At 56.7% G+C, this 25,996-nt stretch overlaps 1 protein-coding gene across 4 annotated transcripts in view; it reads left to right on the forward strand.

Moving 5' to 3' along the window:
* ZNF469 (zinc finger protein 469) overlaps window positions 1-25,996 on the forward strand; it is a 50,386-nt gene that overhangs the window by 6,738 nt on the left and 17,652 nt on the right. For 3 of the 4 annotated variants that reach the window (XM_063334808.1, XM_063334810.1, XM_063334811.1), the window contains exon 3: window positions 25,476-25,545. The gene's annotated coding sequence lies outside the window, so the exon portion shown is untranslated. Of the gene's footprint in view, window positions 1-10,806; window positions 10,946-25,475; window positions 25,546-25,996 lie in introns of those variants that run through there. The other variant, XM_063334809.1, reaches the window with a different exon arrangement.

Below are 25,996 nucleotides of genomic sequence, written 5' to 3' on the forward strand. Positions count from 1 at the left end.
AATGGATTGCAGAGGGCAGGTCCCCCACGTGGGGCTTCAAACAGCCCAGCCAGCCCCGCTGCCTGCTCGCCTGCTCCCGCGCCTGCTGCCGCTCCCCCGGGACCCTCCCGAAGGGTGTCCGCCTGTGGCATGGATCTGCAGCTCTCTATTTCTTCTCTTGGGCTTTTTTTTCATGGGCATTGCAAACCGGGAGATGGCAAGGCTGCAGCTGCCAGGCAATGCCCCTGGAGGGTGTTTGGGAAACACGGTGGAAGTTCCCACCTGAGCTGACGCCCCCCCATGGCCTTACATGCCATTTGGGAGGCAGCGGTTTGTCATCTGGGAAGTCATAACTGGAATATCCATGGCAAGGAAAAGGCTGGAGGGGAAAGTGAAGCAGCACTGGTTCAGGTCTGTCCTCCCACTCTGTTCCAGTCTCCGCTGGGACCCTTCTGGCTTCTCAGGAGTCTCCTGACCCTTCAGCCCAGCCTTGATCCTGCTTGTGGTCAAGTGTCCTCAGAGCTGGTGGCGGGGCCAGCTGTGCTTTAGAGTCTTTTTACTCTAAAACAAGGAATTCTGCTCCCCTGGACGTTTTTCTAAGCGTCGACTGAGTTTATTTTCTCCCATGCCCATTGGCGACACAGAAACCGTAATACAGAGTGGGCAAGAGGAGGTCTGGAGCTGAGGGCCCAGTTCTCATGGTCATTAACTGAGAGAAGCACAAATCCACCCAGCAGCATTGACGTGCCCTGGCTTGGAGCATCCTTATCCCTTCCTCACCCTCCCTCGGCAGTGCCGCTGCCATGCTCGGTGTCATGGTTTCAGTTGGGATGGAGTTAACTTTCTTGCTAGCAGCTGCTGTAGTGCTACGTGTTGGATTTGGGATGGGAAATAGTGTTGATAGCACACCGGCGGTTGTTGCTAGGTAGTCAAGGCCTTTTCTGCTCCTCACACCACCCCACCAGCGAGCAGGCTGGGAGGGCGCAAGAAGCTGGGAGGGGACACGGCCGGGCCAGCTGACTCCAACTGGCCAAAGGGATGTTCCACACCATGTGACATCATGCTCAGTATATAAAGCTGGGGAAGAAGAAGGAAGGGGAGGATGTTCAGAGCGATGGCGTTTGTCTTCCCAAGTAACTGTTGTGCGTGATGGAGCCCTGCTTTCCTGGGGATGGCTGAACCCCTGCCAGCCGACAGGGAGCAGGGAATGAATTCCTCGTTTTGCTTTGCTTGTGCATGCGTGGCTTTTGCTCTACCTATTAAACTGTCTTTATCTCAACCCACAAGTTTTTTCTCACTTTTTTTCTTCTGATTCTCTCCCCCATCCCACCAAGGAGGGAGGGAGTGAGCGGCTGCACGGTCCTACTTGCTGGCTGGGGTTAAGCCATGACACTTGGGAAGGCAGGAGGCACTTATTTACCATGGCGTTTAGGCAACGGCTGTTTCCCTGGAGCCAGCCCAGAGAGGGCAGGTTGCCCAAAGTCAAGGTGGAAGTTTTAAAGAGGGGGTTTCTTAATGCGAGGAAGCAGAAACCGTGTCTCTGAGGAGCCAGGATGTGGGGCCAGGAGCTAAGGATTTGCTTCAGGTGAATTTGTTGCATTTTTGTGGGGTAGCATCTCTTTGCCCTGTCATGCCTGATGGGCGTGTGGGAACCTGGAAGCTGTTGATGAAGATGAGGGAGTTTGACTAGTGCCATGATATAAGTCATCAGATCTCTCCCCTCTTCAGCTTTCCCAGCAGCAAAGCCATGCCTGCAGCATCCGCCAGTACTTCGGGATCAGTGTGACCAGTGTCCCCAAGACTCACAGGGCCACACCAGCACCATTCAGACGCTCCCATCCCAGGTTGTGTCCCGCAGCATCGCCGTTCCCATCACCGTAGAGGGTGCTGCTCCTTTCTTCCATGGAGAAATTCCTCCATAAAGCCCTGCAAACCCAGCAGAAGCAAATTGCTACCTACTAGAGATGAAACTGGGCTCCCAGGGCAAAGGAGACTGCGTTTAACTCCGGGAAAAGCTCTTCATGTCGGAAGTGTGCTTTTCTTGGACTGCTCCGCTGTATTTATGCAGGCTGGTATGTGGGGAGTAATTAGAACCTCATCCTGAGTACTCGACGAGCGTGTTTTCCATTCTAGATGTTGACAGGTCAGGCTATCCGGCCGTCCCTCTCTGCCTAAAAATGTTGATGTTTTATCTTTGTTGAAACCAAAACAAGGGTCTGGGAAGTTCTGCTTTATTGACAGTCTGACGGTGGCACGCGTGGTGCTTCACACCTGTGGGCTCCCGGTGCCCGCACCCGACCCTGCCGAGGCAACGGGAATGGGAGAAGCCGGCGCAGGCGTCCATGCGGAGGGGCCGGGGCTGTCACAGCTGCCAGGGGGTGTGGAAAAAGGACATCGAATGGAGCGGAGCGAGCAGGGCTGGGAGATGTTTTCCTGGATGAGGCTGGCTGGGTCCAAGGACAAGCTGCTCCCAACCGGAGTGGGGATTCAGGCACCTCAGAGCAGCCATCGGAGAGTCCACGCTGCTCCGAGAATGGAAGCAGGGAGAGGTGGGTGCTTCAAACCTCCAGACCGTGGGTTTCACTAAAAACCTGGTGTCTAACCTGACAGGAGAGACGTGAGGATGCCGAGGATGCACTCGCTCTTATCTCTCTAAAAGAGCTTGTAGAATCTGCAGGGAATACCCAGGAGGCAGCTTGGGCTGGCAAAGCTCGCGAAGCTGTTGGAAGAGGTCTCGGGGAGTTCACGCAGCCCCGAGCGGCTGGACTAAAATGACCTCATTTCAGGTGATTTGTGAGATGAAGCTGAAAGGGGAGCCCGTCAGGAGCCATCCCCTCTGCCCTGGCCTGCCACGGTCCCAGTGTCCCAGCCCATGCCTCGTGTGTCCCTTTCCACCCCTCTGAAGCAGGAAAAGGCCCCGGAGGACACACTAGAAGGGCTGGGTTAGTTGCCCAGTGTGGAATGCCTGTTTTTCAGCAAATGGATTAATAAAGGGGAGTCGAAGGAGCACACTAGGGTGGGAGCACCCCCAAACCCTGCCTGTGCGTCCCGGCGACCTGGGGGACGGGATACTGGATGGAGGGAACGGACTGGAAGGATAGACTGGCCACAGGTGAGACCGGCAGCTGGAGCATCGCTCCCATCCCATGTTTCACAGCAGCCCTACGCCCGTTTTGGGCCATCGCTCACTGCTGGAGCATCGTGTTGGGGAAGGAGGATTATTTTCCTTCTCCATGTTTGCCTTCCATGCAAACCAGCCCTACCGTGTAATGTTTCTCATTTCCTTTATACGTTAATGAAGGCTCGAAGTGAAAAGCTCCACACTTAGGCTGACTTAACCCCGAGCTAAGCCGGCAGCCGGAGGGACACAATGAGCCGGCTGTTTGGACCTCGCTGGCACCGGCTCCTTGTCTGCTCCCAACACAATGGTGTTTTCCTTGGCCGGCATTCAGAGGCGCGGGAGGGAGATGGTGACAGGGAGGATTCCCACGTCTCCCCGGTGAAACTGCCCAACACCGTGGCGTTGTGCTGCCGGGACGTGCCGCGGAGCCCATCCTTGGTGGTGCAGCCCCGCGGTGCTGGCTCTCTCCGGAGGGTGCAGGGATTAGGGTGAGACGGGCAGCGCGGCCGAGCGCGGCACAAGGTGCTACCAGTGGAGGAACCAACACCAGTTCTGTGTGTGCGGGGTTTCATCCATCCCATTGGCATCCTCTCGGAAATTAGAAAAAAAAAAAAAGTTAAATTTAGTGGTGGAGCACCGCTCTTGAAATGGAAAATCGGGGCTTTTTTTGTCCGTCTTCTCAGCTAACACTAATCGCTGAATAGCTCTGGTGGCTCACACCTGCATTTTGGGGTAATAAACCCTTTTTCCATAATATTCTCCTCCCAGCTCTAGCAGTGCAGCAAGTGGTGTGCTTCCCAATAGCATTTCCATGATGACCAGTGGTTTGTTTCAAATAAAGTCCTTCTGAACATGTTTTGGTGCCCGGGGAAGCATTTGATTGCTGTTTACTGTGCCACAGCAGAGGGGACCGGCTGCCCCGGCCAGCATCAGGGCAGCAAATTGGGTGCCCATACGGTGCCTGGCAGATCTCATACGGGTTGCTTCACACGGGTTGCTTTTCCATCAGCTTGATGGGGGCACAGGCCAGGCAGCCACCCAGCATGGCCTTGCAGAGCTCGTCACCGCGTTTTGCATCTGCCGTATTATTTATACTCGTTCAAGCCTGATTTCACCTGCGCACACCGCAGCTGGAGAACCTCCTCCCGAGGAGGTGAAGTTCTAGCTGTCAGTGCGAGGGTTGGGGTCAAGCACTGGCTTTTTGTTGCCTTGGAACCTGCTCAGGACGAGAGCAGGTCCCAACCTCGCATTCCCCAGCTGCGCCGGCAGCAGTGCTGCACGCTGGGGAGCGATGCTGGGTCCCTGCCTGCCGCCGCGCAGGGGACACTGCTTCTCACCCCGGGGCTTCTTCACCCTCTGGATGGAAGTCCAAAGCCCCTCCGGCTGTCGGCTGCTCTGAATTTTGCAAGAAATCAGCAGGTTTTTCTGCCGAGTTGACTTTGATATTGTTTTTGAGGACTTTGCAGCTCTGGCTGGTGGGGAAGTGTTGAAGGTTTGGCTGAGCCTGGCACGCTGGTCTGATAAGGCTCTCGAGCACTTTATAAATGCAAGGGGTCCCGTGGCAGGTGGGGTCTGAGGAATTGCGAGGAAGGCAATTGCAAACAAGGAGTTGTGAGCAAGGTGTGTGTTTCCCGGAGCATCCTGGAGGGATCGCTTCCTTGGGTTCGCCGCTTTTCACTCTTGGGGATCATTTTTTTTGCTTTGGAAGCAGCGTAAAGCGGTGCTGCGGGTGCGTGTGGGTGCTCTGCAGGTTGGCACAGCAGTAACCCGCAGCAAATCTCCGACGGCGAAGTCCCCGGGTCACACATGAGCCAGGGCGATGAGCCCAGGGCCTGTCACGGTGCTCCCCTGGGAGCGATGATGCCAAGAGCTTAGGGACGAGCTTTAAGTCCAGTTTTGGTGCAAAAAATGTAAGAATCTAGTTCAATATACCTGCCCGGAGGGAAGGTACCTGGTGGCAGAGCTTCTCCCATCGCACACGCTGCGGCATCCCTGGCTCTGCCGCCGAAGCTGCGGGTTGAGCAAGTCAAGCGGGGAAGGTTTTGAGAAGCAGGGATAATTAATTTGGGAAGAGATTACGAAAGCTGTGGTGAATTCTCTGTCACTTCGAGAGCCTGAAGCGGACTCTGGATGCTGGTGTAAAATATGTGCTTTCATTCAACCGCAAGCTCTCGGGGTGAGGCCAGAATCCCTCGGTGAGGCTTTTCTGGCCAGCGCCGTGCTGGAAACCAGTGACTGGCTGATCAGAGGGAAGAGTAGTAATCTTAATTTATCACATACTTTTCATCCCAAAGCACTTCCACAGTCCGAGCGATCTTTGCTGCCAACTGTTTGCAGCAATCCTTTCAACTACCCGAGCTGAACTGTTTCCTGGGCTGGGACGGCAGCGAGGGGTGTCAGGAGGCAGGGGCAGGTTGCTCTGAAAAATCTCTTTTTCCAGTAGAGAGAAATCCTTCCTGGGAGATGCACAAGCCGGACAGACGGAGCTCCCCGGCCGACATTCCCATCCAGGGGGAGTTTCACAACCCCAAGTTCACAGCGAGGTCCTTGGGATGGTTACAGGGCTCACACAGCACGGATCCGGTCTGCATCCCAGCGGATTTTGCAATATAACATCCCTCCCGTGGCTGTCAGGGTATCGCTGCCGGCAGCCCTGGCTCGCAGGAGGAGCGAGCCAGGAAATTTTGCGGCATCAAAAGCCACCAGGCTTTGCACGAGCAGCCCCGAGACGGTGGCATCAGCGACGGGAGCGCTCAGCTTGCGGAGGATATTTCAATGCAGCCCTGCATCCTAGCCGGGATGGCTTCTTGGTCCGGCTGGATAAACCTTGGAGGCCAGGAACGGCACATCTGAGCATTACTCAGCATCGGAAATCGAGGTCGTGGCCCTGTTCACCCATGACAGGTCTAAGCTGGGACTTTTTAGCTCTGGAATTAAAAGGGAGCTGCACGCCCCGATGCGTGCTGCAGATGGGGGAGATGCATGCCCTGATGCACGGTGCAGATGGAGGAGCTGCACCCCCTGATGCGTGCTGCAGATGGGGGAGATGCACCCCCTGATGCGTGCTGCGGATGGGGGAGATGCATGCCCTGATGCATGGTGCAGATGGGGGAGATGCACCCCCTGATGCATGGTGCAGATGGGGGAGATGCACCCCCTGATGCATGGTGCAGATGGGGGAGATGCACCCCCTGATGCGTGCTGCAGATGGGGGAGATGCACCCTCCGATGCATGGTGCAGATGGAGGAGATGCACCCCCTGATGCATGGTGCAGATGGGGGAGATGCACCCCCTGATGCGTGCTGCAGATGGAGGAGATGCACCCCCTGATGCGTGCCACAGACGTGGGAGATGCACGGGACGGTACGGTCCTCTGGCCGGGCAGACCGGAGATCATCTCCCTGCCGCTCTTCCCAGCCCCGATCCCGCCCCGCCGTGGCCTCGGCCACATGCAGCACCAGCCTCCTGACTTTGCAGCTCTCGAAGCAATTCCCGGGGCAGCAGCCCCCCGCTTCCTCCCAGGCCTCACCGGGGACTTACATGAAAAGGTCATTTATAAAACCTGACGTTTTGTTTCACGGCGAGGGCCGGGCTTGAACTCCGCTTTTATTCCACGCGGCTCCTATTTATTTCTCGGATGGATTAGAAAATCGCGGCTGTCGCTGGACATTAGCCCGGTCGTTTCATCAGCTCCCCCTCCGCAAGCTGACAGTTCATTAGAGCGCGGTACCCGTCGGGATGCTGCCACCGCCTCGCCCTCTGAGCATGGCTTTGCTTCCAGGCTCGGCCGTGCCCCGCGCCATCCCAACCAGCTGTATAAATGCAAGCAGCGATGAGTTAAAACTAACAAAAATAAAAGGCTCCCCAGGTAACAACTCCTTATCCAGTTATCATTTCTAGAAAAGCCAGTGGAAAGCAGGAATAACACGGAAGGGGATGATTACCGGTGTTTTTCGGGCTCCGTGGCGCGGGGCGGAGGGAGGGTTGGTACAATTCGGGGTTTGTGCGCCGAGGGGCTGCACGGTAGCCCCCTTTGAAAGGTTTCGTGCCCTCTCTCAATTCCTAAGTAAACCTCTCGTCCCCCTGTCAGCTTTGATTTGTAACCGTACTCGTGGCATCTGGTTTTCATATGAAGGGTGGAATACAGGGGATGCTGTCTGCTCGCTTCTGCCCAGAGCTATTCGTCTGGGACCGGCTAGCCAAAAAAAAAAATAAAAAAAAAAAAGTAAAAAAACACCGTTCCTGAAAGGCACTAATCATTGCGGAGGCGGAGGGCAGAGAAAGGATCCGCTGTCCCTCCCTGCTGCGGGATGTGAAATGAGGGGCAGGAGGGCGAGGAGGAGCCGTAGCCCACCCGGGTCCGGGCTCTGCTGCAGCTCCACTTGGGATGGGGATCTGGAAAATGCATCCCAGAGCGTTAGGGCAGAGGGAAGGATGGATTTGCAGATTTGCAGGAGGGTTCTCAGCAATGATCGGTGGTGTCTGCACATGGCGCATGCTGTTGCGGCACACCTGCCCCCCCGATTTGTCCCCAGCACCCTTTCTCCATGCTGTTGGCAGCACTGGGTGGCACAGGGTGGCTCTGAGCATCCCATACACCTCCGGAGTCGCACGTGGTTGCTGGTGCCAGCGGGTCGGCTCCGACCAGCCGGTGCAAAGCCGACCCACGCGGCACAGGGCTCGGGCAGCACCCGGCGTGGGGCGGTCGTGAGCTTCTGCAGGGTCCTTGGGGTTTCGCTGGTGGGAGAAACGGGGTTGTTTCAACGTGGGGCGGTCAGAGGCAGCTCTATGAAACGGGCGGTCTGTTTTCACCCTGACTCTCAGCGATGGCGTTTGCAAAGCCAGGAGGAAAACCTCTTCCCGCAGTCAGCTCAGGGCACCAGCGCTGCCCGTGGCTGCTTCTTGTCTTAGTTGATTTTGACTTTTTATTGCACGGGGTCATTTTGCTGACGTTTCTTGGAACTTTGAGGTTCCCAGCGGGCTGAGACGGTCACTGTCCTGCAAAACGCATTAGGAAATGCCAGTCTGGCCATGTGAGAGCCACAGAGGAGGTGGCACCCTGCCCCTTTCCCTGGGTAGCCACGCAGGACCAAGTGCTTTTGGAGGAGCCATGGGCAGAGTTCCCTGCATGCTGCGTTGTCCTGCAGGGCTAGCACCGGGCGAGCAGGGACGAGGGCATCCCGGGGTGACACCTTGTTCTCCATCCACACGTGGTGGTGGCTTTCGGGCATCCCCCAGCTGGAGATCCCAGCCTCGCTCGGTGCCCCGGGCGAGGAACTCCCAGCCGCGTGAGGTTTGCTCACTCTCACCTTATTATCAGAGCTGGAGGATGAGATGAGGCTGTTCTCTGGGGTGGCTTCCAGCAAAGTCCAGATCCCGGCGCCGGCATACCAGAGTGCTGATATCAAACCCAGCAGGGACCAGCCAACTGGGAACACTTAAAAGCAGGGAGGATTGCAAAGACCACGGCCGTGCCTGTAGCTGTCATGGAAGCAGCCTGAAAAAGAGGAATATCTGCCTCCAGCTGCCGAGAGGCACTGGGGGCACGGGATGCTCCTGACCCTGGGAGCTGCCAGGGACATCCCGTGCTGGGTCATGGCTCCCCATGCGTGGCTCAGTGCCCCTCTGTCCCCAGCTGCCTGCTCCATCCCGGGCTGTGCTTGCAGCCTTCCCCTGCGCTCCTGTCCCCTTCGGGATGGGAGAAGCCGGGAGCCGCGTCCCCGCACGGGGCAGAGCTGGAGGTACCCTGACGTGCAAGACCACATTCAAACAGCACCGGAGACCCGCTGCCACCCCTTCCCTCTGCTAGCAAAGCAGTTTCCAAAGCCATTAGAGAAGCACGCTTCAGCATCATCTATAATTTTAAAGCGATGGTCTAATTTTCCTAAACCAGCAGCTGATTTTCAGCAGCAAGGAATGCTCTAGAGGAAGTGATTTTATTTTCCCTTCCCTTGCTGGACTTCCTAGGATGCAGCCTTTGATCCAGACTCCTGATGTTATCAAGTAGGAAGCTGCAGCCCTTTGAAGTGGGTTTCACGTCGTGCTTTAAACTTCTGGGGGTTTTAAACCTTCAGCACCGGGTGCAGCTTTGGTACGGATCACCCCGATTTCAGATTTGGGGACTGTGGCCACCGAGGGATGTCCAAGGGCTCAGCTGGGACCGCTCGCACCCCGGGTTGGGAGCCCGCCGAAGAGACGAGATCATAGCTCCTAGCCTGCTTAGAGAGATTTAATGCTTCAGGGAGCCCAGGGCTGTGGCCTGGGTAAGATTTGGATGCTGCACTGCTATTTTGAACATCTGGCCTTGCCACTGTGACCTGGGGCAGTGGAAACGGGTCACGTCCTGATTCCGGAGAAACTGCATGGCCTGGACGTTGGGATGATGTTTTCAGGGTTGCACTCGTCTGGGTCATTGTGAAACTCCTTTCTGCTTTGCTCACACGGCTGCCTGCCCAAAAATTTCACCCCGAAAAGGCACCTTCACCTCTTGTCTTGGAGGTGCAATGGATGCAGCTGGAAGCAACAGCACGAAGCTCTCCCAAAGCAGCAGCAAAAGGCTCCGGGACAGGAGCAGCCTCGAGCTGCTGGTGCTGGGAGCTCTGCTCACCTGTAGCGGATTAACAGGGGTGGGCTCCCGTCAGTTTGCAAAGGAGTCCCGTATCACTAACGAGCAGCACCCACAAGCCGTGGGTCACACAGCCACCTCCTGGGACATGGGGATGAATCGAGCTTGATTTGTGCAATGCCTTAAGCCAGGCTTAAAGTGTAACTGTTATTGCTTATTTATATCCTTATATTTTTTTGGTGGTCCAGGGCATGTTGTGCTGGGGTGCGGCATAGAGCGGGGTGGGGTGTGTGTGTCTCTATCCCTCAAAACAACCTGAATATTATCTGAAATGTTGCAGGTTCGGAGAGCAGGGAGGAGGGATTTGAAGGTGTTTGCAAGCAGCTCTTCCCCCAGCATGGGGTGAGGAGGGCGCTGGGTGTTGGGCTGTGGGCAGGTACCCCGAAGCGTGGCCAGAGAACCTGTGTCAACCTGGTGAGCATCCCTGGGGGAGGTGATGAGCAGGAGAGGAGGACTTGGATGTGAACTCTGGTACAGGCAGCGGTAGAGTCACTGTGAGAGCCCCCAGGGATCTGTCTTGAGCCTTTTTGTCCTCGTTCCTCATCACTCAATTAAAAAAGCAGGATAAAAAGTCGAGCTCAGAGATCGATAGGCTGTAAGGCAGGGGAGAAGGTGGCCTGCGTCCCTTGGCACGTGGCACCTCTCGGGTTTTGGCAGCTGGGGCACGCAGCCCTCCCCGGCCTGGCAGCACCAGCAGCGAGAGGGCAGACTGCAGGCAGGAGGGAGAGCAGTACATGTGGGTGCTTGCTTTCCCCTTGCTGTCCCCTGGCAGGGATGCGGGCTTTGGTGAGAGTCCCCTGTGAACCCCACCACAGCATCCTCCTCCCAGCCGGATGAGGGGGCTCTTTCTAAACCCCTGCCCTGGCTTTCTGGAACAGCTTCTCCCATCAGAGCTTCTCCCAGATAGGTCTGGTACTTTGGACTCGATACCCCAGGGTAGCAGGATGAAGTCCCTGCAGTGGTGGCTTGGAGACCGTCTCCAGCATCCCCGTGTAGTCGTTCCCCGCTGAGACGAGTTGCTCCCTTCTCCCGCAGATCCAGCACCTGGTAAGCAGCCTGCCACCTTCGAGTGGCACGGGATGAGCACGAGCGCAGGAGGATCTGCCCAGGACAATCGGGAATGGCCTCTCCAGCCTTTGGGATTTGCCACACTGGGCAGCTCCGCATGTCTGGAGCTCACGAGGAGCCCAACTAGGGCAGGGAAGTCCTCAGGTGCCAGGTAGGTGATGGGGACACGGACGCCCTCTTTGGGCAGGAGACAAAAAGCAGATTCCAAGGCTTGGCGCCAGCTCTGGGCACTGGTGGAGGATGTGCAGAGCCTTGGGGTGAGGTGTGAGGGTCGGGCAGCAAGCACCATCCGTGGGTCCTGCTCCTTCCCAGCACGGCAGCTGCTGCGGGTGCAGACTGCAAACCCCTCCTGTGCAAAGGCTGGAGTGGGTTTGGAGGAGAGGAGTGGTCCAGATCCAGGTCCCTGGCATGGTAGACCCAGAGCTGAGTGGGTGATGGGTGCCCCAGACTTCCAGAGCCACCGTGCATCCCTCACCAGGGACCGTCACGCCATAGCAGCCCTTCGTTTGCTTCCCATCAGGGGACACACTAACGAGGAGCTCCCAGGAGGGGCGGCCGAGCAGTGGGCTCTGCCCTGATCGATGTCCTGCTGAAGGACGGGTCTCCTCCGGAGAATCAACCCAACACCCGCCACTTCGTGCCGGGGTTGATGTCCCACACTGAGGGTGGCTGATCCCGGTGCCATTGCCTCGCTCGCTGGGAAAATTCCCTCTGATTTCCTGATGGTGTAAGGACGCCGGACACGTGCATGAGCCCATGCTGCTGCTTCTTGCTTCTTAGCGACAAATCTGAAGGCCCCTGTGGTTTTTCAGGCCAGAAAATCATGGTTTTTCTCCCGCTCCGAACCAGCGTCCTCAGCTTCACAGAGACATCTGGGGCTGAACTTTTGTCCTGCAGACAGAGACAGCTTTAATTGTGCCCCCATTAAAGCAGCTCAAGCTCTTCCCTTGAGTAAGCTCCACAAGGAAGATGGAAAATAGACCCTTAATGCCCTAAGAATTTTCCTCTCTTCCCCATCTTCCCTTCCATCAACTTTTAAGCTCATCCAAAAACTGCAGCCCTCTGCTTCTATACATTGATGGCAGGACAGGGATGCTGCAGCTTTGCCAGCAGCGCAGGCTTTCCATTGAGTTATAAGTGGAAGCAAATGGTTTAAAAGGAAATTAAATTTACAGCTCTATAAAAAAACGCATTTTATTGCTTTGCCTGTCGTTCGGTAGAGGCAGGGAGATAAAGGAATGCTTTGCATTTGTCTCTTGCCTCGGAGCCCGGAGGCAAAAAAGAGGAAACCCACCGATCATGCGATGGCCAGGCGGCCGGATTCAGCCCCGGCTCCGTGCGAGTCACGGGCAAAATCCGGGGAGGGGGATCCTTGGAGGTGATGCTCGCCAGGCGCGGTGAAACAGGATGCTTCGTGCTCTCAAATGTTGGCTGGATGAGGCCCCGAGTTTGGCTTGGAGAGCACGTTCTGCCCAAAGAGATTGGAGCGGGTCCTTCCCCAGACCCCAGCTAATTGCAGATTTTGCAAGTGTGCATACAGCAACACCTGAGGGCTTATTTACGGGGAAACATATAGCTCCTCTCTATGGTTTATTAATTAATCCCTTCCACACGTCATTACAGTACTGACTGGGGAGCTTAGAGTAAATGGCAATAAAATCTCTGCGCTGGACATCTGCAAAAGCCAGCGCAGTAAGTTCTTCAACAGAAATGGGAGGGAGAGGAGGGGTTGGTGCCTTCATATTTGAAAGCAGAGTGGCACAGGGCTGGCCGAGGAGCCAGGCTCGCCCGCGGGCACATGCCGCCTCGGCCGCTGGGTCTGTCTGTGCCAGCGTTGCACCATGTCCAACCGAGACGGGAGGATTGGGGAAGGGGAAGGCAAAGGGGAAGATGAAGGCCAGCGGTTTGTGTGTGCAGGGAGCTCGGTACGGCACGGCCCCTGGTGCAGATCCCCTGGGATTATAGGAGCATCCCGGCTTGGATGCGGATGGGTGTGGGAAGAGTGATTGGCGGCTCGGGTGGACTCGGTTTGCACAGCTCGGTGCCGGCAGCTGCAGCTCCGGGGTTGAACATCACCTTCATCACAGGAACGATCCCTCCCGGAGATGCCAGCTCTGAGGGGACCCACCGGGAGCAGCTCGGGTGACGTCTTTCCCCATTGCCACCTTCTGCAGGGCCTCGGCGCGGGCCAAGGGATGCTCTGGCTGTGCCCACCAAGCCTGTGTGAGGTAGACGAAGGAGCTTTGCCTCTTCCAGCGGCGCCTGAGCTACAAAGCGAGTGTGCGGAGGCTCTTGGCCCTCCGGAGGAGGAACCTCCCCCGGCTCCAGCCCTCCCAGCTGTGTCAATAGAGGAGGAAGAAACAAAAGTGCTCTTTCTTCGCCTGTTGTTTTTGCAGAGGGGGACAAGCCGATGGCAGTTGCACTGTGACACTGGCTGCTGGGGACAGACGTGTGTTGGGTTCGGCCGAGCTCTCCGCAGACTTCTGGGAGGCGTTCGACGGCAGGGTGCAATGAAGGGACTCCCAGACAGTCTCCTTATAGAGAGAGATATATATTTCCTTTTGCTGGTTACTTTATTGAGAGCAGATCGTTGAAGGAAGGAAGGTAAGGGGCTCTCTGGCCTTTCTCTGGAGCCAGGTTTTTTCCGGGAGCAGTGTCCTTCCTGCTGCCGTGGCCTGGGGTGGTTGCACATCTCTGGGCTTTGCTGGGACATCTCGCCCTTCGTGGCTGTCCACACAGCTCTCCCCGTGTCCCCGCTGCCGGCTGCACCCAGGCTCCCCACTGCACGTTCTCCATCCCCACCTCCGAGTACCCTCCCTCGCAGGCTCTGCGTGCCACACAGCCCAGGGAAACGCGGACCGAGGACATCATGGGGACAAGACCAGGGTCTCGCCGGTCCTCTACATTCCCCCAGCACCTTCCAGCGAGTGATCCTGCAGGCAGCTTCTGAAGCGCTTTGCAAGACGTCAATGGCTCATCTTGCTAGAGCATCCCCCAGCGATGCCGCTGTTCTTCCCGTGCTTCCAAGCACACAGAGCTCGTCAGGGCTTCGGAGCAGCAGCTTGTTCCTGGAAAGCCTCCGCCGCACCCCCCTGGGCTGCAGATCCAGGAGCCTCCCCATCAGGGTGGGTCCGAGACAAGCCCAGGTGCAGGCAGCGGCGGCCACAGCTGCCGGCCGACCCTCTGCCACGTTTCCTCCCCGGCATAGCTCCGTGGCAGCCTCTCCAGACTTGACATCAGCTGTGAAAACAAGAGGAGCCGCCTTCCCGCATGGTGCAGGAGATGTGTCCAGCTGCTCCGGCAAAGCCCCTGCCACCGCTGCGGTGTGGGGAGCAGAGGACTCACAGCGTCGGGTGCATTGGGCATCTCAGCCTTTGCAACGGGAGGATGCCCGGCCCCGTTTGCCCACTGCTAAACATTATATATACTTCTAGGATTGGAATGATGAAACGTGAGAGTTTAATCGCCATGCCTGTTCATTTTAAAGGGCCTTGCCCGAGAATGGCTGGGGAGAGGCTTGGAGGAGACCCCATGGGAACACAAAGCTCCCCTCGTTATTCTCCCCAGATCTGCTCCCACTTTCAGAATGCCTCAAAAGCTGCAACTTGAGTATTATCATCCCTCCTTCTGGCAGTGCCGTCAACCTAGAGCTTTCCTGCAGAAGATGCCAGGTCCCACTTGTGTTTTCCACCTCTGACGGGGTCAACGTAGCCCTGGCCGGGCTGCCAACACCGGAGATGTGCTCCAGGTCTCCCCACGCATCCCTCCTTCTGGTACCAGGGCTGGATAAATCCATGCAAGCATCTTGCAGCCTTAGGGCTGGTGAGCATCTCAGGAGCCTTTGCTCCAGCTTAAAACCCAGGGTTGTGGCAATGTCTGTGGGCGAGAGCAGGGGACCTGAGTTGGCTCTGCCCAAACCGGTGTGTGCCTGCCTGTGTCAGGGTGGGAACAACCGGGTTTCTTCTCGTGGACCCTCATTTTCTTCATATACAATGATGGAGTTGGTGGTGGCAGCATTCCTGCTGTGAAATCCCCAATGCAAAGCCAGTCTGCTGGCCGTGTACATCCATCACTTTTCCGTAGGAAGCCCAAGTCGACGCTCCGAGGATGAGTCACGCAACAAGGAGATAAAGCGAAGTCGAGCGGAGCTATTCTGATTCACGCTTTGCCTTGAAAAGCAGCAGATTTATGCGCGGCGTTTGCAGGGCCAACGTGATATAAATCAGCTGCTCTCCCGTGTCGTCTCCATTGCTGTTGCTGGTTCCCACGCATATATCCATTTTAATCTCTGGGCTGACAGGGAGAAATCATTCCTGGATGCTCCTGAGGCCAGCCAGCGTGCTTTGGGCAGGAGAAGGGGAGTCCCAGAGAGAGGAGAACGACGTCTGTTGCTCGAAGAAAGCATCTTTCATCAAGCAGACACATATTTTGGTGGCTCCTTCCCACATTGGATGCTCCGGCCAGGTCTGCCTTTTTCTCTTGACCCAACGGGGCTGTACATCGGTGATGGGTCACCTCTGGGGTGCCAAACCTGTTGTCCCCAGAGCTGTCTGGTCACGTGCATCACCGCGACAGGGATGCTCAGAGGATGCAGGAGCGGGGAGCGCCAGGGAGCTGGCGTGCCTGGGTTTGCAATTGTGGCTCCTGGTGCTCAGCTGGTTGCTGGCAACTGGAGTCAGGGAGAGGAAAACAATACGCAATTGCACTGCAATTAAACAGCCTCCTAATTGTAGCGCTACAATACGGCTCTTCCGCTGCTTTCTAAGTTTGGTGGCATAATTACAGCAGCAGGGTAAAGGCAGCATCTTTGTTCCCACCGTGCCAAGCCCTGCCTTCCAGGGATTTTGGATTTGACCGTATAAATCCTGGGCTGAAACCTGGCATCCGATGAAAGGGAAAAGTAACCCCCAAGCTCTGCCTGGGCTTGGCCCTGGTGAGGCACGATGGGCAGAGCCCTCGCACCCCCTGCAGCCCCCGCCGTGCTTGCCGGCCATGTCCCGGGGCAGAGGCAGGCAGCACATTTCCCTCTTCTAACGTGTTTTTGCAAAGCAGCTTTTAAAAAACAACAAACCAAACCAACCAACCAACCAAAGTCTCGCCCTGGTCGATCATTGTAACTCTCAGTTTAGAAACACGCGGCGAGGAAGATTAAAGGGTGGCTCGGGGGAAGGCAGGCTGGGTGTCAGGATGCTGGGATGTACCAGGAGCGGACGCGGGCGCAAGGGAGTTGTCCTCTTGCCATGACTCCAGCTTCCCATCTCGGCTCTTTTTCGGGAGGACATGGGATGATGAATCTGTTTCCCTCTTGCAGATCCCGGTGCTGGCTTGTTATTGTAGGGTTGCTTGTGTGGGGTGGTTTGTTTCGGGAGCATCCCCCCAGCATCCCCGTGCACACGAGGGGCATCGACCGCCCCGGGGGGGCAGGTGCCTTGTAGGCAGCACTGCCTGCCCCGAGGAGACGGGCAGCGTGGGCACGGCGATGGCCAGTGGGGCGCAGGCAGACTCCCAGACCTATATTTAATTTTTTTTTTCATATATATATATATTTTATTTTTTTTTATACTGTGGGTTTGAGGAATCCCGAGATAAATGCCACTTTCTGTGTTAAAAGGAGGACGCCTTGGAAGGCAGGGGAGGGAAGCTGAATCGCAGCCTGTGTTTTCGGTTGGAAACGTGTCTCGGGTCCCGAATGTTTTCCATCACACAGGCGGGTTTGTGTGGGTTCACCTGGGCAGGAAGCGGCGGGGTAAAGCGATACCCCACGGGGCGCGGGCGGCCCTTCTCCAACACCCCCTTTCCCTAAACCCGATAGCAGCCGGCGGCTGTTAATGAAATAAGCAGCCACTTTACGGCAGCTCTCGCGCCATGTGCGAAAATTATTAGTTGCAAGGTTTTGCTGGAAAACGGAGGAAAAGGTGGGGGGCAGATGAGAGATGCATGAAGTTATTTGCTCCGCAGCCCCATCCCCGCACCGGCACGAATATCCCACCCTGCTTCCCCCTGGAAATATCTCCCACCCGCTCCCAGCAGCACTAAATCTCCAGGTGAAGGAAAAAAAACCTCTTGGTCTGTGAATTCACTGTAAAAGTATGTGGGATTTAGTAACATTGCGTTAGCACTGGTTCGGTCATTGCTAAATAACTGAGGGAGATAAATAGTTTCTGGTGTCCGTCGGATTAGGTATTGTCTGGGATGCTTTCTGCAGGGAGGAAAAATAATCCCGGGATGAGCATGGCCCATGGGATGGGGAATGATGTCCCAAACCCCTGCCCTCTCCTACCCGCGTCTGCCCGCCGCTGGGGTCTGGACAGAAACCACTAATGAGTGGGTTTCACCTGTTTTTCAGAAGCAAGATTTAAAAAGAAAAAAAAAAAAAAGTCACTGTTTGGAAGAATTTGGTTTTCCAGCCAGGATATAAAAATACACATTTTTTGTTCCAGACTCCCAGAGGGTCAGGGACGGGGGAGGTTGTTCTTTTTCATTCCTCCTTCAGTGGCCGCAGATGAGGAAAGGGATGATGCACATGGGAAAACATGGAGCCTGGTCCTCGGGGGCATTTCCACCCCGTTTCTGTGCTTTCCAGCCACTTTTTGCTTGCAACATCACTTCACCGGGGGGATTCAGTCCCAGGAGTGGCTGCATCTGTGTTTTCCCTGGGGGAAGGGCAGCAGCATCCCCTCCTCAGATCTGGTCCCCCTGAGCCAACATCTTAAAATCTCCCTGCCCTGCCTGAAAACCATACCCTGAAGCAGAAGGGAAGTTCCCAGTCCTCGCTTTGCATCTTGGAAGCACACACTAAGGAGGGATGTTATCCCGGACCGGTACCTGCACCAGTGCAGCAGGGATGGGCTCGGACCCCGAGTGTTTCTCCACCTCACGGAGCACCAGCAAAAGGCAAATATTTTCAGGATGGCATTCGTCAGCCCTCTGAAATATCCTCTGCTAATTTTTTTGACTGATGAAAGGAAAATACACTGGTGTGAGGCAGGAGATTTTGTCACTCGGCGTGTCTCTGGAGAAAACGTGCCTCCTGCGCAAACAGAGCCTGGGCTTGTCCGGATGATGAATATTGGCATTATTCGACCGCACTCGCTCACGGACGGTGCCTGGTGAAAAAGAAAAGAAGAAAAAAAAAAAGCAGAAGAAATAGCACGAAGCCTCTCAGTGGCTTTTCTTCACCTTGGTATCGCGTGGCTCGTGCCCTTCCTGCCGTGGCTGGGGCACAGGGATGTGTCCCCACATCTGCCACCCAGCAGCTGGACGGGCTGCGTGCGCCTGGAAACCCATCGGCAAAATGCTTTTCATTACTCGCCCTTTGAAGTTTCAGGCATGTGCCGGAGTCCTGTTCGGCACCTGCAAACAAACCTGACCCGAGCGGCCGCCCAGCTTTGATGTTTTGTGGCGCAGGAGGGTCTCCGTGGCCATGGGCTACCGTCACCCTCCTGGAGAGGGGGCGGAGGGGACCAGGCCCCCGGGCGGGATGACGGAAAGCAGGGCTGGATTTTGGTCCAGCTCATCCTCACTCCACAAACCAGGGGTGCACTGGCAGGGTGTGCAAAGCCACCCTGCCTTTATGTCACTGATGCTTTGACAGGTCCATATAGGCAGGCAGAGGAGGACCAAGCTGCGTGCCATCCTGGGCACTGCCCGCTGCTGGCAGCCGTCTGCTGCTCCCTGGCTGGGGCTGCCGGGGCCATGTAACCCGCCCGGCTGCCACCAGCATCTTTACGAAGCGGCCGATTGAAGTTCGCCATGAATGTCCCTCTGTTCGCCAGCCTTTTTATAGCTCCCCGCGTTTTTCTTGGCCCTGAGCGTTCCTGCTCCCGTTGAGAACAGAGAGCATCTCTCAGCGCCGGCGTCCGCAGCCAGCCGGGATGGGAGGGGGCTGCACAGGGGCAGCTCATTTTTCGGGGTCCCGCTGCCCGAAACACAATGTTCCCACCGTGCCTATTCCCTGGCACTGGGGCAGCCAGAGCGGTTTGTAGCTCAGACAGGACAGACCTCGAGGACCGTCCTGGTGAGGAGCTGCAGTGATGCTGGAGTCTGAGCATCGAGCCCTTTCCTAAAACCCCAACCCGACACTGCGGTTTCCTGCGTGGCACATCCCTTCTGCCTCCCAGGGACATCACTTATGGAAAGGTGTACGTAGGCAGTAAATTAAGGGGATTCTATTGAAATCCTCTCTGCTGCGGGGGCCGGTGGGGTCCCTGTCTCCAGCAGCAATGGGGAGGGACGTGGCTGTGGGGGTTCTGATGCAGTGTCTGCACCGTGGCTGCAGGTCACAGGCAGCTGAGGATGGCTTCAGGATGCCGGCTGCGAGCATCGGGGCTGAGATGATGACTCCGGAGCCGGCATCAGTCTGGAGAGTGGCAGGGATTTTGCAGGGACGTGTGTGAGCTCACGGAGGATGCAAGGCAGTGGTGCCAGCTCGTAGGGGCTGGATGAAGGGGGACACCCATGGCATTGCAGTGGGAGGTCCCGGCGCCCCGGGCTGGCATGTTTTGGTAGGCAGAGGGAAGGTGGGCTGGGAGGTGGGCAATGCATACCCCTGTGATCCCACTTGATCTGTGATGTGCCCCTCACCCAGGCTTCTGGGCATGGGTGGGTGATCCCAGCTAGCTGCTTGAAGCCCTTCAAGGCAGCTACGTAAGCCCCTTGGCTCCTCGGGGCAGGTGGCACCTGAAGCAGGTCCATGTAGCCCGCGGCATCCCATCACCACCGGAGGTCTGTGTGCGGGGGGGACACGGATGGGACAGCACCCACGGGTCACCCCAGCCATGATTCCACCAGGGACCAGCCAAATCTGCCTGTCCTGGTGAGAGACGTGCCGGTACGGCAAAGCCAGCCTTTGCATTTAGCTCAACAGCTTGTTTGCATTCTACTAGCCAAGCCAAGCAGCGGGGCTCGTGCGGGGACAGTCTGGGGTTAAAGCAAACCTTGCAGTGGACGTGGTCTCGGGTTCTTGTGCAGTCTGCAGGGTGTTTTCCAGCAAAGCCATGCGTGGGGCTTCTCCCCCCCTGTGCCCTGGGTGTAATCGGATCCGTCTCCCACCAAGCAAGCATTTGTATTCAGAGCATTTTCTGAATGTTTTGCATTTGGGAGACACACGAGGAATGTCTGCTGGGGAGGGCAAACAGCCTGTGAACCGTCGAGGCGCTGGTCCCTGGCCCGGGCTGCATTTCAGGGACCTGAGCCCCAAGGTTGTCCCTGCTCGGGTCCCACTTCAAACCCTGCAGCTTTCCTGGTGCAAAAAAAGAGGCGTTTTTTCAGTGAAGAGAAACCATGGTTTCTACCAACACCTTCCGGGACTGGTCTCCCACAGAGCATCTCCTGGCCTCCACCGCGAACCCTGAAATTGCAGCCAAACATTGTTTGGGAGAAGGTGGCTGCTGGAGCAGCGTCGTTGGGTCTCACCGTCCCCAGCCTTCTCCTTCCCGAACCCCCTGTCCAAAGTTGGCACCGCGCCGGGCAGCTGCTTGCAGACACCTTTGCTTCCCTCTGCAGGAAATCTCCATAAATTGCAAGTCTGCCTCCGTGCAGCGCGTTATCCCGAAAGCTGGACCCCACCAGGGATGGAGCTGCTGCAGGGGGGGGACACCAAGTTCGTGTCTGGATGGCGTGGCCCGCCAGAGCCAGTGGCTACTTTTATCTCCATCACTTGACTATTATACTTAATCAGGAAGGGGGGAATATTATAATTTTTTAAAAAAAAAAATCCACTTTTCTTTTATACAGAGCAAATTATAATCGCTTTTAATTGAAAAAAAAAAAAAAAAAGCTGATAATATTCTGAACCAAATTTCTGGAAGAGAATAATTAACAGCGCAATAAATCCCCAAAGGAAATGCTCATTAATCTTGTCTTTCAGAAGCAAATTTCAGAGGAGAGCTTATTTAAAACATTGCTAATAATTATAGGAAAGTTGACAGCTTAAAAGCCCCCAAATCTAGCAGCAGTCTCCTCCTATCAGATTCTGCGGTAACTAGTTCAGGCTGGACGGGAGCGTCTCTGCTCTCCGGGCTGGGGTGGCCTCCACGGCTGTCGGGTACCACCAGGGATGGGAGAGACGCCCCAGGACGGTGCCAGATGGGTAACACGGGATGAGGGGTCTGTGTCGCCAGGGACGGGCTGGGAGGGCTCCTGCCGGGGGTCGTCCCTCCTGCCTGAGCTTGGGGAGAAGCCGAAGGAGGGTGACAAGATCATCTGAACCAGCCTGGTGGGTGCTCTCAGAGCATCCCCGCTGGGGCTGCTGGCCGGTGCCGCGACGCTCCTCGTGCCACCCGTGGTCCGTGAAATGCCGTTCGCTCTGTCTGCCAAACCCTGGCTGTGCGTGGGTCTCTGGGGCCGTTGCGCCCTTTAAGCAAGAGCACCTTGGGGAGGAATAATGGGATTTCGCCACTCTCGCAGAGACCAGCCTGCGCCGGGGAGGTGGCAGTCCGTCCGTCTGTCTGCTGGGGCTTGGCAAGGCCGGTGTCACCAGGCATCAGTGTAGATGTAGAAGGGATGAGACCTGCAGGAAAGTGGCCTTCCCCGGCTGCTTGCCCGCAGATGGGGGGCTCACGGGACCCCCATGGGTGAAGGCTGGACCCGTGCGCTCGCTGCCGTGCGTCCATTCGACGCAGGAGCAAAACCCCATTTGAAGTCTGTGACTGCGTTAATTGCAATGAGTCAATTAATTTCGCTCGGAGATACTTTGTGTGCGTGTGTGTGTGTGTCTGCCCAAAGGCAGAACTGGCCCAATGAACGTGGGGCAGATTCCGATCTGCTGTGGGCCCCCCCGATCCATCCCTAGCAGCCGCTCCGGCAGCCGCGCTGCCGAGCGAAGGGGAGGAGAAGGATGCCAAAAGGACAACGAGCTAAATGAGGCTTGGGTGAAAATACCAGTGATGTGCTCATTGCTCTCGGGTTTCCTGTCCCCGTTTGACCAGGGCTGGGAGCGGGAGCGGAGGGAACGGCAGCTTGGAGCAGACCCAGGCTCCGCCAGGAGGAAGGAAACGTGATAGTGGCCTGGGAATGGTGTCATTGCCTTTGCTCTTTTGCTTTTTTCTCTTCTTTTTTTAGGGGGGTCACGGAAGGCTGGGAGGGAAATGCTGAGCAAGGCCCTGTCTCAGGGGAGTGGGGCGAGGGGGATACGGTGACGTGGGACACCAGTGTGCCGTGCCATGGCGATGCCCGAGGGGGTCAGCCAGGGCTGGGGGCAGTTGGATTGTTGTCGCTGGGCTCCTCTTCCCCAAAATCCATCCTTTATCTGCATCTCCGGCAGCGCTCATAATCATTTCTCCTCTTGTTCCACCGGCTCCCCTCCAGCACCCTGTGCACAGGGGTGTCGATGGACAGTTTTTTGTTCAATTTAAAAGGAGAGGAAAATCCTGCCTTTTGGCTTATGCAAATTCGCTCCGCTTCGATAACGGATCTGCCCAGGTCACGCAGACCTGGGGAGATGGTGAGATTTCGTCGCGGCAATATTTAATACCTCTCCAAGGCCCCAGTGAAAGAGGGCACTTAATCCCACGCTTAATTTCATTTCTGTGCCTTAAAATACCGAGCGAAGCGAGGGCCTGGGCCCACTCAGGCACGCCGCCGTTCTCCAGACAGGCAGGAGAGCAGCCAGATTTCAGCAAAAACTTGACCAGGGGCCGCGGTCCGTCCCGCTGCGTCCACTTGAGCGCCGTCAGGATGCGGGCCGGCTGTTGGGTCGCCCACAGGATGATGTGGGATGTGCCGGTACCCAGAGCCCTTCGCCTCCCCCAAGCGCCCAGCAGGACACCAGCCTGCTTCTGGCCTTCACATCTTCTGCTTTAATCACTCAAAATGATGTCTAAGGAGTTCATTTTGATTTTTTATTTTTTTTTTTTGCCGTGCTCCTCTGCCCAGGTACCACCCTGCCCCAGGCAGGTCCTGCCGTGTCGGGGACGCCAGGGGTTCCTGCGGTCCCCTCCCGCCTGCTCTTTGTCATCCGGAGCCATCATTTTCATTAGGCAGCTGCTCGGTACCTCGCTGCCCCGCACGCCTTTTATCTGCGTTCTGTTAAATGATCTCAAATATGTGATATGATAAAGACAAACAAACACCCGTTCAATTTAGTTCACCCTAATGCCAGACTCTACTTTTACCGAAGTAATTAAGATTAATGCAGTTGATAATTTAGGAAGCATTCTTAAATGTACCCTTCTGGCAGCATCTAACATGTAATTTTACCTTAGAAGATTTATCGGAGCACTTAGGTAACAGATAGTTCCTTAGCAAACAGGAGCATTTAGAAGGAAAATGAAAGATTAATATTTCTTAAATAAATGTCAAAATAAGTCATTCTTTATTACAACCCTACAAAGATGTTGCTGTCAGGCCCGGCCCCTCTGCTGATTCCTGGGGGAGATTAAACCTGCCGCAGTCTCAGGGGCTCGGCGAGCAGGAAGGGAGGAGGTCTCAGATGTCCGATGCCTCTGTTTTTTTAGGGAAGCAGAGGCTTTGAAGGGCTCTACTCGCCCGTGCCAAAACACGCCAGAACCAGGGCAGATCCTTGCTTTGGCGGGGAGTTTGGGAGCTGACCCTGACCTTGCTCCAACCTGTCCCCATTCACCCCGGCAGCTCCCGGTCCGACTCGGCACATCCCAGCTGCCTTTCCCTCTCGGCAATGGGCGAGAACCAGCTGAGCTAAACCTCGGGAGAACCTCGCCGCTCTCTATCGCCAGCCATCTTATTTCCTTTGGAAAAGACTCAGACACCGTTGGCCGTGGCTGGGGATGGGACCGGAGCGAGGGGCTGTAGCTGATTGACGCCCACCTCCCGCAACCACCCAGCCAGGGAATTAAGGGATTTGCTTCACCAGGTCACCCTGATCCATCCATCTCTTTTCATGCAGATTGGGGTGACCTCCAGCCAGGGCTGAGCCGTATCCCGTGTCTTGTCCTCTCCCCTCACGCCAGCCACCTCCTCTCCGCCGTGTCCCGGGGCGCATCCCCTCTGCCAGACGTGCAGCCTCCTCTCGCAGCGCCTCGGGGTCTGGCGGCATGAAGATTCAGGAGGGACCCCGGGCAGGGCGCCGAGACGCCGCCTTGCAACACCCCCACATCTGACGGGGCTCCCAGGGAGCTGCCAGGCTCGGCGGTGCCCGCCCGGGGACCTGCCCTCCTCCACTATTTTGCATTATAAGCCGAGGAAGGATTAGGACTGTTTGCAAAATCTGGATCCCGAGCAAAAGTTGGATTCTCACCAGCTTGGAAATTCAAAGCTGTTCGGATCCAGAAAATCAATTTTGGATCATCGTTGAGCAAGAAGCAAACTTTCTGAATAACCTTCCAACTTCTCCTCGGGCCAGAAAAATCTGCTGGAAACAAACTTCTCGCAGTGCTCCTTGCCCCGCCACAGACAGACCAGACCATCCAGGAGCGCGCGTGTGTGTACACCCCCCCAGCATCTTCCCCAGCCCCTCTTACAAGGTCCTTTTCAAGCTGTCGGCACCAAGGCTCAGCTCCTTCCCGCTGCGGTTTCTGCCCAAGGGATGCTCCAACCTCCCCCCAGCCTTCCTCAGAAAGAGCCTCTGTCCATCCTCAAACCTGCCCCTTTCATACCGGGCAGTGCCTGGGCACGGGGCCAGCCCTGGTCCCCATCCCAGCCTGCCTCCTTGGGGGCAAGCAAGCCCCTGGGGCTCCCCAGGACCAGGGCTGGCACGGGAGGTGTCACATCCCACCTGGTGAGATGCTCCCACCCGCTGCATCCTGCCGGGGCGGGAACCAGGCCCCTTATCCTGCTTTTCTCTTTATTTGATCAGAAAATGAGTTAACGTCAGAACAGGGTTTGACGTGTCTGGGTATGACCCATGCGCTCTTGGGGAGCAGTGGACATGGGTTAACTCCAGGCTGGACCCAGGGCTGGTGGCGAGGTAGCAGCAATCCCTTAAAATCAGCTCCTTTTCCCAAACTTGGAAAAAAACGCCCTTTTGCCAACTCAGTCCCAAGGTATAACATAAATGAGCGCTGCTTTGGGAGTGTGGCCTGATCCGGCATGGTATGGGACGGCAATGGGCAGGAGGTGGGCTTCTCCTCCACCACCTGCCCTCCAGGGGCTGGGCATCATGGGGACCGGCACGTCACCGCCCAGCTGGGGGGCACTGAGGGTCCGGGGATGGTTTGGGGGGGACCTGGCCTGTCGCTGGGTGCAGGATCAGGCCTGGCTGGCAGCTGCCCTGCTGCTGCTCTCAGCACCTGCTGGAGGCTGGCCGGTGCCCTGAGCGCGCGCGGGGATGTAGTTTGGGCTTTGGCTATCCTCAGTCTCCCCTTCCTCCTCCTCCTCCTCCTCCTCACGCCGGGGATGAAGTTTCCTGCTGCTCGGGGCCGTATCCTGACTGCGGTCACAATAAGTCCCTGCCAGGCATCGGGTCTGCAGGACCCCAAACTGCAGAGGCGGTAGCCGGGATGCAGGGGATGGAGCTGGGATGCAGGAGAGGGGGAGGTGGGACCCTATCTCCACCCGTGCCTCAGTTTCCTCACTTCCACAGCACCCTATGACCACGCACCCTGCCAGAGCCACCCACCCGCGGGGACCCAGATGGGGGTGGCCATGATGGGACGTTTTTGGGGTGGAAACCCCTCCTTTTGGCAGCCGAGCGCTCCCCACGCAGTGCAGTGCCGGCAGCCAAGCCAGACACGGATTCCTGACATATTTTTCTCTTTCCTTTGCAGCCAAGAAATTCATATTTCATGGGAGGTGAAAGTGAGTCCCGGCAGTAGCTGAGCGGCGGAGGGTGCCAAGGTACGGGCCAGCTGACGGCGCAGGGTCGGATGCTATTTTTGGGAGCCAGACGCTCTCCTCCTCATCCCCGACGGGCTCAGGGGATGCCCCCGGCCCCGCCGAGCCCCGGCTGCAGGGATGCTTGGGGACCTCCCCGGCTGCTTCTCTGGCCCCGCAGCAACCCGACCACGAGAGGCAGAAAGTTTAAAGCCTCTGCAGGCTTTGAGAGGGGGACAGCTGACAAGGGGAAGGGATTCTTCGCAGCCCCACCCAGCCAAAGCCCTGCCTGGATAGGATCGACCCGCCTGGGTAGGATTTAAATCCTTTAGGCAGCGGTTAAATGCCCCTTTTTGGGGACAAAAACCCAAAGTGTGTTCAGAGTCATCCCTGCATCTCACGGAGGCGGTGAAAGCCTGCAGAGCTGAGGGGGTTCATTTTGGGACCCCCGCATGCCCCCTGCCCATCTCCCTCC

The sequence above is a fragment of the Chroicocephalus ridibundus genome, chromosome 4 (assembly GCF_963924245.1).
Source record: "Chroicocephalus ridibundus chromosome 4, bChrRid1.1, whole genome shotgun sequence".
NCBI classification, from domain to species: Eukaryota; Metazoa; Chordata; class Aves; order Charadriiformes; family Laridae; genus Chroicocephalus; species Chroicocephalus ridibundus.